This window comes from Amblyomma mixtum, chromosome 2, assembly GCF_055824585.1.
Source record: "Amblyomma mixtum isolate Tamu chromosome 2, ASM5582458v1, whole genome shotgun sequence".
In the NCBI taxonomy this organism is placed as follows: Eukaryota; Metazoa; Arthropoda; class Arachnida; order Ixodida; family Ixodidae; genus Amblyomma; species Amblyomma mixtum.
This window is the reverse complement of record NC_143013.1, coordinates 257124641-257138740: the sequence shown is the minus strand read 5'-3', so window position 1 is coordinate 257138740 and position 14100 is coordinate 257124641. Positions and strand designations below refer to the sequence as shown.

At 44.5% G+C, this 14100-nt stretch overlaps 1 protein-coding gene across 1 annotated transcript in view; it reads right to left on the bottom strand.

Moving 5' to 3' along the window:
• Positions 1–14100, bottom strand: part of LOC149363646 (uncharacterized) — a 165982-nt gene that overhangs the window by 132043 nt on the left and 19839 nt on the right. The window lies entirely within an intron of this gene.

Sequence of the window (14100 nt, the reverse complement as noted above, 5' to 3'; positions counted from 1 at the left end):
CTAATTTCATTCATTGTAACGAACTTTCTTTTGTAATGCGGTTGGCCATGACGACAGAACAAATGATATCAGCTACAATACTACGTGACTACTAATAGTTAGCTTGGAAAAAGGTGGCTTAGTAGTTATGGTGCCCGGCTGCTCTCCCTAAAGACGCGGGTTCAATCCCGGCCACAGTGGTCGGATTGGGATGGCAGTGAAATGTTAAGAGTTTGGCGCTCTGCGATGTCAGTGTCCATTAAAGAAACCCCGGTGGTCGAAATTATTCGGAGCCGTCCGCTAAGGCATCCCCATAGGCTGAGTGGCTTTCGGACGTTAAAGCCAATAAATTAAAACAGTTACCTTAATGTTTACTTTTTTAACCTGCGATATTACAAAACGGAAATTAAGCCTCGTGAGGGCACGGATAATTATCTTATGAAGTGATCACTGCTTAGCTCTGTACTTACTCTGAATTGTCTCACGCATATTGTGGAAAAGGGGAAAATTTCTATGTCATGTACTTGAACAAATAAATGCACCAAGTTTCACCAAACTTAAAGGGATGATGAGGACATACTGAAGTTGCCCTGTATCAACTGATCACCCACTCTTTAATGACGAAGAAGCTTCTGTCAGTGAAAATGCCGCGTTTATAAGCTAGAAAAGGAAAAAAAAAAATGAAATACAGGTGCTGCCACGACCGGACAGTTTCGCAACTAAATTTTACGCGTGGAAGCAGTTCTTTTTGTACGGATTTCGGGCGCCATACTACAGCACTATTTACATCAGAAAAGATGCTCACGGAGTCTATATCTGTGTAGATGTCACGAGATTGAATTGAGTGGGCGGAAAGGTTTTAAGCGGAATTTGTTGAGCAGTAAATGCGTCTTTTGCTGTCGGACGGACAACAGCATTCGCAAAAAGAGCCATTGGACGCATTTTTACTAAGAAAGAAAAATTGGATAGAGTTTTCCTCAGTGTTCATTGAATATAAATTTCACTGTCTGAAAAAAAAAAACTAAAACATTACTGAGTAATTTGAGAGGGGAAAAAGCTGGCCTTAGTAAGTTTGTAAGACGCTATACCAGAAGTGGTTAGCTTCCTTTCAACAGAATTAATTTACTTATTTAGTTAGCTTTCGTTCTCCCTCGTCTTTCAGTTAAAGCAGAACTTTTTGCTATCACAGCACACAAAACACATTGAGGTGTTGTTGCTTTTATCAACGACATTGATTTCCACCTGGCTAATTACGATATTCTGTTTTAGGGACCCAATACCCTCTTGCCGCCCCCATGGAGAGGGAAAGCTTTAGCGGGCTGATTACTTTTTCTCGCTGTCGCAGGGAACGTAAGCTGAAATAACAGTTACGAACAAACCCTCTCGGGTGACAAGTGCGTTTCTTCTAAACGCAGTAGGTACAGTTATACACACATTGTTTTGTCTATCTTTCTTTGAAAAACGTTAATGAACTCCCTTTGAAGAAAGTTTGCAAAGAGGCTGCTGCTTACGACTTTCAGTCTGCTTTGTATAGATAATTAATTCTTCACAAAGACCCATTTTTCTTCACCAGTGCTGCTGAAGCCGAAAGCACCGAAATTAAAAGCGCGGGCAACATAAAGCGCTATAGGAAAACACAGCACTAATGCAAGGAACGCAACGTGCTCCGGATAGAATATAAAATGCACAATTGTGCTCAGTGACGAAAGAACCCATTGAATACGCAAATTTTAGCTCCATGAATGCTCAGAAATTCATGTTTTGGTTCATAAGAGCATATAGATTATTCCATAATCTCTTATGAAGCAAAATATGAAAGTACAAGTGAGCTGCACGTGTCGCAAGGGTCACATTTCAGAATGTGACACGTGCGGCTCATTTGTATACTTTGCATGTCGTAGTTCATGACCTCAACTTTTGGTTATAAATGGACAGATTTCACTGGAGTTACCGGCGGCGGTGACCTTAAAGCTCGCAAGCTATATTAAGCCCCACCGCAGGTTATTATGGGTACTGCTGGCCGAAACGTGATTACCTTCATTGTTACGAGGGGTAAGCCGACAGGAACGACTGCTCTTCGAGGTTGGGAAAATAACCACCTTTTTTCTTACCTGATCATTGTTTTCCTGTACCCTCTAGCCATGCAAGCAAGACTGGCAGACTTTTTAATTTTTAACGTGAAAAACATCCCCAAGACCATTCATTCGCTCCAGATACGTACACAGAAAGAGCGAGTGTAGAAAAACATGCCCGGGAAAAAATAAAAACTAGTGGAAAAAATGGGGTGAAGTAAAAAAGATATCGTACGAGCGCTTTCGTAGAAGACAGTGTAAAGAGACCGGATTTTCTGCCCATGTACATTTTTACAAATCTTCCATTTTTAACATCTTCGCTTTTCAAAACCATTCGCTTATTTCGGCGGCCTTCCTGTGCTGCCTGTCTTGCACATCTTTTTTGAAAATCCTATGCTTGCGTGATCAGTTGTACGTAATCTTACAAAAGTTTAGAGGAAACATTTTTCGATAGCGTTTTTTTAACCAAGTTGGCTCGCTAGCAGAGTACTCAACTGAGGTTATGCAATTAATAAGTCCCAATTTAGGGCTGAACGCATTGCAATCCACAATTGATTCAGGGAGAACAGAGGAGGAGAAAAGCAGGGCTACGCCGTGTATTGTAATTGTTCGCACTGCTCTGGAAGTCAGTGTGATATTACGCTGGGCGGAGTTGTTATTCCGGCACAAAAACCGACACTCGACACCCACCCATACTAATGATAATTGTGCGTCCATCCCTGTCAGCAATTCAGCGCATTACCATGGCTATAAATATGTATGTTGATTGCCCTGCGTCGAATTACCTGCGCACTACTTATGTGCAATGCAAAACAAGCACTAGCGGACATCCATCCTTCTGTTGAGTGGGAAGGCATGAAGAATGGAAAAGACACGTTTTCATAACTTTTTGATCCTGCATGGCTTTATTTATTGAGTGCCTGTTGTCAAAGCGAAAGTAGCAGTGCCAGCATGCCTTTGTTGGCAGTCAATATGCATAGAGACTGTAATATTCTGAAGTTGCCCTAAAGGGTCCAAGAAATTTCTTGGACTGCTGTAGGTAGGGGAATGTTTTCCAGGTAACATTGTCTGCACACATACTCCCCCCCCCCCCCCCCCCCAGCAACGGACCATGCTTATTTCTTTGCGCAGTTAAACGAGCTGTGGCACTTAATTAAATTAACTATCAGGCGCAAACGTAATCAACAATGCATGTAACCTGTACCGAAGTAAATTCGATATTTCATGCATGGCGGCAGTGTGAGCGTCAGGCGACCGCCTCTTGACCGATCTTCCAAATTTATAGAGATGTATTTTACAGTTCTCTTAATAACAGGTTTCGCACTGCCAGGGCCTCTCATAACTGCAGCTAGAGACTCTCAGAAAATTCTTCCGAAGGGCAGTGTATGCCATTTATTTGTTATAATAGCAATGTACAGTCTTTGTCAAAAATATAAAGCCCAAGGGGTTTGCTTCGAAGCCGTGTAGCGGGGCTCTTTAGCACATTTGACAGTCCTAATCTTGGGAGGGTTGATGACTTAAATTGCACCCTCCTTCGTGAGATTAAGGTTCCTGAGTATGCAAGAGGAGCCGCGCTGCAGGGGTGAGAAGCAGACCCCTTGGCCTGTATACTTTTGAAAAAGGCTTACGTGGAACGCAAATTTAAACTGGCGTGAGCGCATTACTGAATGAAGTAGCATGGTCACCGTAACCTGCAGTGAGATGGCTTAGAATACACGGCGCTGAGACCCCAATGGTAGCTAAAGGGCTACAAAAATCTGCATGCTGTCTACATTGAACTATGAGCTTCCAGGTAAAGCTAAAGGGTGAAAACAGGGAAAAGGAGCAATTTTAATTGAAGAAAGCAGAGTTTACGTAAGGTAAATGCAACTATAAATATGATCTACCGCCAAAGCAAGGCCCGTAAAAATCGGCGTTGTAATTACGCTCACAAAACAGAAATTCAGACTTAGCTTTAGGTGCTACTTTAGAACACCTGCTTTCAATGTTCATTCTCAGCTAATTTTAATGATTTTCTACCTTTTTTAGCGCAGGTTAATGCCGCATTGTCTGCCGTCTAGTGTTTCTACATAATCGAAATGCTAAGACTTCCTATTCACTTTTTCTGTTTCGAAAACGGTTACATTAAGCCTTACAGATCGCGAAAGCAGATGATGCTTTTCTCTTGATGTGAGAGTTCGAAAACCCAAGGCTATATATTTTATTAATTTTCATAAATAATTGACGGCTTCTTCTAAATTTATGCGGCATCCACATTGAATCCTTGCCGTTTTTTCCCACCTGTATCGATAAGTAAACTCTCATCAAGCGACAACGCTTGCAATAGTGCACTTTTATGTTTTTTTTTCATCCTCAAGGACCGAAATCCGGCGAGCTCTTTCGTGATTGGGAAGTTTCAGCAATCTATCTTCGGGCTGTGCTTATAACTGGCCTGTTTTCTTTCATTTCTTTTTTTTCTTCGGAGAAGTATGACACTGCAGTCGACGAGACCACCTCTACGCTGACACTTCCACCAGGAGTGCCCGAGGCTATGCTCTCCAACTTCGGTAATAACCTGCTTCTACATTTTTTCCCCCTCTTTAACCTTTCGCTCAAGTTGTTCAATGAGCCGACAGTAGTGCCTACCTGACTAGGGCGGAGGGATATTAGAAAGCTGATTTCAAGTGAGTTCGCACGTTCGACAAAACGAGGAAATGTTTGAAACTTGCGGCGCAGTACTGTCATTAAATAAATTAGACGTCATGGTGATGTACACAGCCTCACTGACTGCCATGCAAAGAATGCATAAATGACGTCGTATGAAGCACTACTCACAAATACGCAAGATAGAGACAGGATGTCAGCCTGATGTTAACAAGAGCGCGAACTACCAAGCATCAATTACAAAAGAAAGTTTTTAGCGCAGAAATTGACATGAAAATTCAAGTAAACTAGGTGTAAATTACAAAAGTCAGTTTTTAGCGCTGGAATTGACTTGGAAATTCAAGTAAACTAAGCATAAATTACAAAAGTCAGTTTTTACCGCTGGCATTGACATGAAAATTCAACTCAACTATACATTAATAGCCCGCGTAGGCGAGAATGGGTTCTCCAAACAACGGGACAAATCGACGCAGTGTACGTAGCATAATAAGAAACCCTGCCAAAATTTAGATCATTCATCAATCTTGAAAGGAAATCACATGGCGTTTTCTCCACGGGCACCGGTACAATATCCGCGAGAAGCGTGACAAGCTAAACTATGTATCGAGACAGCACTCGGTACGATTTTGTTTCATGACCCGCCGCAGGCCAGGCAGTTAAAAGCCACGCTCTGCGCGTAGCCTGTCTACGTGACCCTTTAGAATTCTCCGTCAACTTCAAAACTTCTTTGTTTCTTTTTTTATTCTTGTTGCACTTTTTGTTCATTCCCGTCCAATGAACAAGCCATCTGGTTCGATTCGCGGTACGTGACCACAAACTTTTTATGGTGATTCTAGGTCAGACCGAGTAGGGCTTGCTCCATTGTTAGAATGTGCTGTACAAGCTGATGGAGTGCGCAGCTCAGGTTGCAACGAAACGCTGCGAAGACCCTGCCTCTCATTTATCTCACATCTTACTTTCTTTATTCTTCTCTGGCGGGCGTCTCCCGTCGGTAGGCATGCATTCTTTTGCTATTAACGTTTTTGCTCCCCTCAAAAGCGTTCACAATTGGTTTTCCATGGCAGTCTTAACTGCTCGATGCGAGCGATGAAAAAAGTATAAAAGAAAGATTTTGCTGCATATCGGAAGAATGGACCTTTACCTTCAATATTTCTATACCAGTACCTTACAATTTTTCAATATGCAAAATTTTTTTCCAGGAATGTTGGACATGATTCATAAAGAGTAGCGTTACCCTAGTTACTACGCCGTGTAAACCGCTCAAAGCGTTCGATGAGTCAAACCGGCGTAGTATTTATGAGGGGTTGTTTATTTGTTTACTAACGCGATAGCGTTAGGGGCCCCGTGTCGCAGAAAAGCCGGTGTCGTCGTCGGCGGCGTTGGCCCTGAGCGAAATATCCCAGAAGAAATCCGAGTAGGAAACCGGTTGAGTTGGGGAATCGGACCAGGCCCTCCGGAGTGCGAGACGAGCACGCTAACCACTCCGCCACGCCAGCTGGATGGTTTGGAATGAACAAAAACGCGTCTAGTGAATACGGTGTTGTCTTAGAAGGGTGCTTTAGAGACATTTACTGTTTAGTAATTATGAGCATGGAAATTACAGAAGTCGCAGTTAAGCCAGTAGTAAAGTAGGTTTCCATTACTTTTCCTTTTCGCTTGGCGCGAACGTAGTGCCATCAGGCGGCGCCCACTAAAACCATTCCCTCAAGTCGCAGTTCAGCGAGTAGCGAAGTACGTTTCCGCTACTTTTCCTCTTCTCTTGGCGCGCACGTAGAGCCATCAGGCGCCGCCCACTAAATTAATTCCTCCTATGAATGCAGAGAATGACCTTCTGCATATATGGGAATTAACCCATTACGCTGTCGCATCATACCCTCAAGGCGGAGCTTGAATGTCCCTTCAATTTTTTCTTTCAGTGTTTCGCTCGTAGTAATTGCTGCTTCTATTTTTATTCAAGAACGAAAAAAAAACAAGAACAGTATAAAACAGCACATTGAACTAATTACCACGTTTCCCAGCTCTCCGTCGTTTGCCTTATTTCTCAAGAAACAACTGCAGCGGCGCTGCCTCTTTGTATGGTAAACAGTGCCGACGGCGTCTGAGCACTGTTTGTCTCTGTTATTCGACCTCTTCCTTCCGGCTGCATAAGGTGGCTTAGTTGTCTTTCCTAGTGCGTACAGTGCCTTTACCTTATTCACACGATGCGCTTGTGTCGCGAACGCTGTGTGCACTACCGATTCCCGCACCCAAAAGTGCCTCCGGCTGAAAAACAGTCTAGTATTTTAGCGAGAATCACTCTCCTCCTGTTCTGCGAAAAAGGCGCGAATGACAGAAAAAAACACCACCGAGTTTTAGGCAAATATTGAATTGCGAGCAAACTGCACTAGCTTGCCGAGGCGACGAAGGAAAAAGAATAAAAGAGACAAAGCTGAACACGAATTGACTAGATAGAATTGTCACAAACAGAGAAAACCGTAGCGCGTATTTTCAAGCTTAAAAAGAAAGTCCGAGCTGAATCTTTAAACCAGCCTCGCGTGTCTATAAGTAAAATAAAAGTATAAATATGAGCTACAGCAGCTATAGAGCCTGGTAGTTCGGTTCGCGAGCTCCGTCGTTGCCTTTTTTTTTTTTGCGTGTATGTGCGCGCCAAACAAAAGTGGTCCTGACGAGTATGTTCGATATGGAGGAGCCTATCCTGAGAAAATTGTATTACGAAGAATTTGCCTCACCGGTTCGAAGAAGAAGACAATAGAAAGAGGGAACACGGAGGAACCCGGTCTGACCTGGAGGGAACACTTCCGGTTTTCCTGGTACCTAGGATCCTTGCGTTTCTGCATGCAGCATCTTCGTGGCGGGCAGTTCGTTGACGCCTTTTCGAGACGTGCTTAGATTTGCAAAGATAGGCCCTGTCTTCACGCTCTTTTCGAGTCCTTCTTACGTATACTCCAGTGTATATATATATATATATATATATATATATATATATATATATATATATATATATATATATATAAAGACGTTCGCGCTGTGTTGATTCATTTCACGCTTAGGTTTTCGGGCGAGCTATAGCGCTCTCAAACTCACGCATTTGTTTACGCGCTGCGAGATTTTCTGAAAACACGTCGCAGCACCGTCGTAAGAAAAGCGACTGGCGAGACAGAGGCGAACGTTTAACTTTATTCGGGATGAAGGGCGTCGTATTATGCCGTGACAGGATACTTATTCAATCACTAAATTACAGCGTTATGCTGGGGATACACCTAGCTTATTGCGATGGTGAAAGGCCTAACGTAGTTTTGTACTAAGTCGATCAGGCGTAAAAAACTCAATAATGAGGAGGTAAAAACCGCCAAAAATCATAGAGGTCGTCGATGCAGTCACTGCACACACGCACGCACGCGTACGCACACAGATACAGATACAGATACATGCGCACACACAGACATCCACACAGTGAAAGCAGAATAAAAAGTCTGGGCTTTAGAAAATAAATAAAAACGTCACGAGTGCAGAAACAATGCGGACAAAAGCACGTTAGCGTGTCACGAGGCACTCTTTTCAGAAGAAATCCAATAGAGAGGGATCCTGGGAGCTGCATGGATTCATCGGGTTGTCTCATTTGGCATGCGACAGGCTTAATACAACGAGATTTCTGGAGGCCCCACCACACTGCCGCTAAAGTCGCTGACAGGGCGCAATGCCTTTTTATACTTGCGGCCGCGAGCCTTGCTGCCTTGTCGGTTTCTATCGATATTGTTTAGCGAACAACGAAGCAGTCGAATTTCATCCTTATTATCGTGCGCTCGAGAGTAAGCATCCACGGCAAATAGGCTCGCGCGGTAACAACTGGATGTCCGCTTGGAGAGGAGTTCCGGGTGCCCGTGTGTGTGTAAAGTATTGTGAAAAAGTGGTAGTTAGACAGATAGTGAAAATAGTAAAAGTTGGGGGAGAGGCGGAAGAGAGCTCAGGTCGCCGTACTTACAACTCACAAAACCCCATTGGTGATGCAATGATACCACCTGGATCTTGAAAGGAAAGAGCTATAAATAAAAGGATTACATAACGAAAAAACTACAGAGAGTGTTTACTGCATTCGAATCAGCGCAAAAGCACGAATTTGTGTTACGTAGAAGACGACGATGAGCGGGCAGAGCCGCGGGACGGAGCGCTCGCGCTAGGCCATGATCATCATCAGCTTGACTGTGCCCTCTACAGGGAGAAGGCCTCTCCCATGTCTCTCCAATTAACCCTGTCTTTTGACAGTTGCGGCCACCGTATTCCCGCAAACTTCTTAATCTCATACGCCCGTCTAACTTCCTGCCGCCCCCTGCTACGCTTGCCTTCTCTTGGAATACACTCCGTTACCCTTAAAGACCAGCGGTTATCTTGACTTCACATTGCATGCCTTGCCGAAGCCCATTTCTTCCTCTTGATTTCGAATAGGATGTCATTAACCTGCGTTTCTTCCCGCACCCACTCCGCCCGTTTCCGTTCTCTTAACGTTACATCTATCCTTTTTCCTTCCATAACTCGCTGCGTTGTAATTAACTTGAGCTGAACTCTCTTTGTTAGCGTCCACGTTTCTGCCCCATAGATGAGTACCGATAAGATACAGCTGTTGTATACTTTTCTCTTGAGGGGTATTGGTAAACTGCCATTTATGATTTGAGAGAATCTGCCATATGTGCTCCACCCCATTCTTATTCTTCTAGTTACTTCCCTCTCATTATCCGGATCAGCTGTCACTACCTGCCCTAATTATACATATTCTCTTACTACTTCCAGACTCTCGCTACCAATTTCTAATTGCTGTTCCCTTCCTAGGCTGTTGAACATTACTTTTGTTTTTATGCATGTAATTTTTTAGCCTTACCGTTATGCTCCGCCTGTCTAACTGATTGAACATGCTTTGCAGTTCATGCCCTGGGTGACTTAGCAACTAGTGACTAAGCCAAATGCGAACAAACAGCGTAACGGACAACGAACGATCTGGCTCAGGATTAATACCCATCAGATTAGTGCTTACGCACCAGTAAATGCCTTATTTAAAACAAACGAACGAGAATAACACAGAAATAAAGACAAAAGAAGGAAAGTAAGAATGAGAGAAAGAAAGAGAGGCTAATGAATGAAGAAGAAAACCAAGGTATAAAGCAGGAAGAAAGGTGAGCAGTAAGGAGGAAGGAAAGAAAAATGGCAGAACAAAAAAAAAGTAAGAAATAGAAAGGAAAAATGCACGAAAAGAAGAAAGGTGGAAAGTCATAAAGAAGGAAATAGAGAAAACAAGAAGCAGGGAAAGAAAGAGGGAACTAGAGTAAATATATGAATACGTGGTGGTGTGACCCAACCTTCAAAAGATAATTAAATATTTTGTGACTGCTCACCAGTGGCATGAAGACCATATGCGGTGCTGTTACCGGCGTTTACTACGTTGTACGGAGCGCGATGACGGGTGCAGCAACGCAATGTGCGCTACTTTTCATCGCATCAGGTCCAATAATCTCGCCGAACGTTGCTAGCCAGCAACAACGTCGGTGATTTCGTTATCGACAAACTTACGGTATACTCCGGATCATGGTGATGACCATAGGGCCTCGAACATAAGCGCTTTGAAAAAGAAACCAAGAAAAACAAATCAAAATCTCGCTGACATTTTTATTTCGCTTTTAATTTCAGAACCACATCGACGACGCTTTTTCGAGAATAAAAAAATGCAGTGAAGGGCCCGTATTCAAAATGTTTAAAAGCTAAGGCTTTATGTCCACTTAGGTCAGAGAGGATTACCTGGACCTACTGGGGAGCACTCAAAATAATGAGGTGCCGAAGGAACTTGCGAGTAGCGCTCTCTTGTGTCTAATTGCCATGGCCGGAAACGACGCGCTTCCGCACGTGGCTTGGTTTTCGAATCCGGAAAAAAAGACATCATAAAAATTTTCAACAACAAACTACTCAACCGTAATTCGAAAGGCCTGATTAGTGATTCCCTATTCATAAAAGAAAAGATGTGAGACAGTGTATCGTTGCTTCGGGCAGCCGGCGATGGCGGAATGCTTTTATCATCAGAATTCATGGAGTCGAGACCAGTCGCTTAGTAAGGTACAGGAATACAGCGATAAATCCATATTGCCGCTCCGAGACCCTGCTGCTGTCTGACCCCCATCCTGCACAGAGTCATTTGCAATCATTAGATGGAAACGGCGCGCGCTTGGAGTCATAACGCGCGAACTATATGCATCGACTAGCGGCGCGACCTCGACGTTGAACAAAAATTCCGCCTCGTCTCCGGACTGTTTTACTTTCGAGCATACCTTCGTGTTTATGTCGTTCTCCGCATCCTCCCTCGTTTTCTTTTTTCTTTTCACCGCTCTTTCTTTCGTAATATTCGAAGTACATCGCAGGGCCCGAGGCGTCGTGACTATATAGGCCATTTATTTCCTTGTATACGAGCGACTTATATCTCCCGTATCGTAAACGGTGCGTAGCACCATCTTACGTTTTATATATATTTATATCCGTACCTTCGTTGCTAGTAATATACCTTCGTATATATAGGCCCGTTTTTAATGACCTCCTCGTCTGGTTTGATTTACGTCTCTTCTTTCTTAATTTTTCCATGGGCAGGACAAGAGTTGTTGTTCCCACGGGTGCATTAGTCTGCCCGGGTTGGGCAAAAGAGAACGTACGACTCTTGTATCAAACTACCTTCCTTTTTTATAATTTTTATGTTATTTTCGCTTTTAGTCGAAACGTCCGCCTTCTCTCTGTGTGGAAGCGCGGTTTATAGCTGTACTAGAAGCAGTTCCACGCGGCCGCGAATGCGGTCGTTTCGAACTTCTCGCATCAGAAAATACAAACAAAAACAGACAGAAAAAAAGGAGAAAGCGCCCCGTGCGTTATACAGAGCTGCCTGCCAATTATGAGGGAGCCGTCCCGGGTTGATTACGAATTCCGCAAGACTGGAGAAAATAGTCGCCCGCTCGTTCGCCCGCTTCCTCTCTCCTGTTCAGAGCGCCGTTACCCATCGAGCCAAGCGGACCGGCTGTGTTCTCTCCGTACATGTGTTAGAGATTTTCTCGCAGTCGTACTAACGACCTTTTAGTACCGCGAACAATGAACAAGAACGACTGCGAACGAGGTCCAGCTATCAGCTGAGGGGTCCTGAGGTCATCACTCGATCTTGTTATCGAGTGCTCATCGTGGGGATCGTATTATGAACGTTTTTTTTTTCTTTTGTCATTCTTGAGGCCCTGCTAAGGAAGAGTATCCGCTGTTCAGTGCCGTAGAGGTGCCTGTGCGCTGGCGCTGGATGCACATTTCCTCTTCTTCATCTGTGAGGAGATTATGACTAGTGGGGAGGTATGCGAGTCAAGTCGATGATAGCGGTTGTTGCTCGTGGGTTTAGTTGCTACCCTAAATGTACCGCAGGGCGTGTTCCGCGACCAAACTATATCCTAACCCGAGTGCAGTAATGGTTGGAATAGTACGGCATGTTGAGTTTCATGGATTAATTTCTAGCACGTGGGGTTATTAAGCGCGCGCTGACGTTGCACAGTACGTGGGCGTCTTTTTCATTTCGCCTCGATCCACACAGATGCGGACGGCTCGGCAAGCAATTGTCTCCCGCGACCTTGGCTCACCAGTCGAATGTCCCGGCCGCTAATGCGCCGCGCCGTGTACAGCAATAGTTGAGCTTAGTTAAAAGAGCGCATGCAGGAAAACTAGTAAGGAATGCTGGCCGTGTCTCTTGGAACAACGTAGGAAATTGGTGAAGGTTAAAAAGCGAACGCACGGCCAGATTAAATTAATAAAAAGGTTTAAGAAGACTGGCTCATAGAAGGAAAAACGTGTCGAGATTAAAGCGATTCTTGAAGAGATGAATCCCACTTGGTTATTGGTTAGTGTAAACGGGCTCCTTTAGGTATAGCTAGCTGTCCGTTCTGAATTTCTTTGGGGCATATGCTGTCTCCTCCATTCAGTCGTTGATGGATGAATATAGACACAAGAACCACGTCTCATGCTACGGTGTCATAGAGAATAATATATACCTGTTTCGCCACAAATTCGATAAAGTTGATGAAGCTAGATCTTTCATATTGGCTCCGAGAGCCATGTAATAACAGTAATTTTATGCGAATATAGCTACCACCCACTGCATGTAGTGAAATTTGCGAACGTATTCATTGCAGTGAACTTTTCCCACATAGCAGAAGCAAGATCTATAGCTAAAGCGTGCATAGACAGTGCATAGAAAGTGAACTCTTACCCGCAGAAAAAAATTGGCAGTGGCTTAGTTCAGCTATGCCAGGACATACGTGTCGAGAGGAACGCTATATCCCTGGTTACGTCTCGGTCGGAGGCGAGCGGCGCCGACAGCTGTGACGTCACTCGGCGGCTCCTCTCGGTTGGAGGCGAGCGGCGCGGCGCACCAGCTGCGCGGCTGTGACGTCAACCGGCTCCTCGCGCATGCGCACAAGTGACGCCGAAGGCCCACAGCGAAATGGCGAGACTGCGGGTAATGTAGCTCTCGCTACAAAATGCTTTTGTCCAGAATTGCTGGGTATGAAAACCTTCGTTGCGAGCCAGGAGGGCCGTGGTTCCAGCCATATGTCCACTAGTCTTTCTTGGAGATGGGCAGAGTCCGGTCGTTCGGCGTTAACTGGAAGTGTTTTACTCTCGACAACTTAATGATGTCCGTAGAGTACGTGAAAAGTGGTTTTTGGTTTACTGTCGAAAAGGTAGCTAGTGCATCTTTGTCTTCCAGCCTTGTGGCAACGGCTGTGCAAGTAAAGGACGTTACAACACATATGCGATTCGGGGTTTCCTATAGCCGCGTCAGCCTTCACGGAACATCGAAACCAAGTTACGCACGTCGAACCTGCAGGGTGATTCTTTCGATAACGGGGATGATCCCAGCGCCATCCCGCGGTGGCTTGTATGAAAAGTGGCAGTAAGCTTGAAGTATCAGCTCTGGACAATGCAGGTACGCTAGTGGTCTATAAGCAACCTCTATTTTACGCATTACTTTCGTGACGTCAATTATGCTATCACTGTGTCCCATTTTCTCGACTCCCTTAGTCCCACAATAATGCACATCAGGGCGCTCTTGGTACTGAAGAAATAAAAAAACACAGCAAAAACATTGTTTCCAAAGTGAGTGCCACAGTTATGTTCTCGAAAGTTTGCTAACACAACTGCAGTGAAACAGCAATGCAGTGAACTTTAACCCGAGGCAGTACGTGCTTATTTTCAAACGCATGCTTTAAACCCTCTGAGCTAACCTGTCAGGTGCCAGTAAGACCTTTGTAAGCTTTGAGACGGAGAGCGCAACAGGAGCACGACCCTTTTGCAAAGTTGGGAAATCTCCGGTCCTGTGAAGTTCAGCGCACGGGCCGACAAATGACAAAAG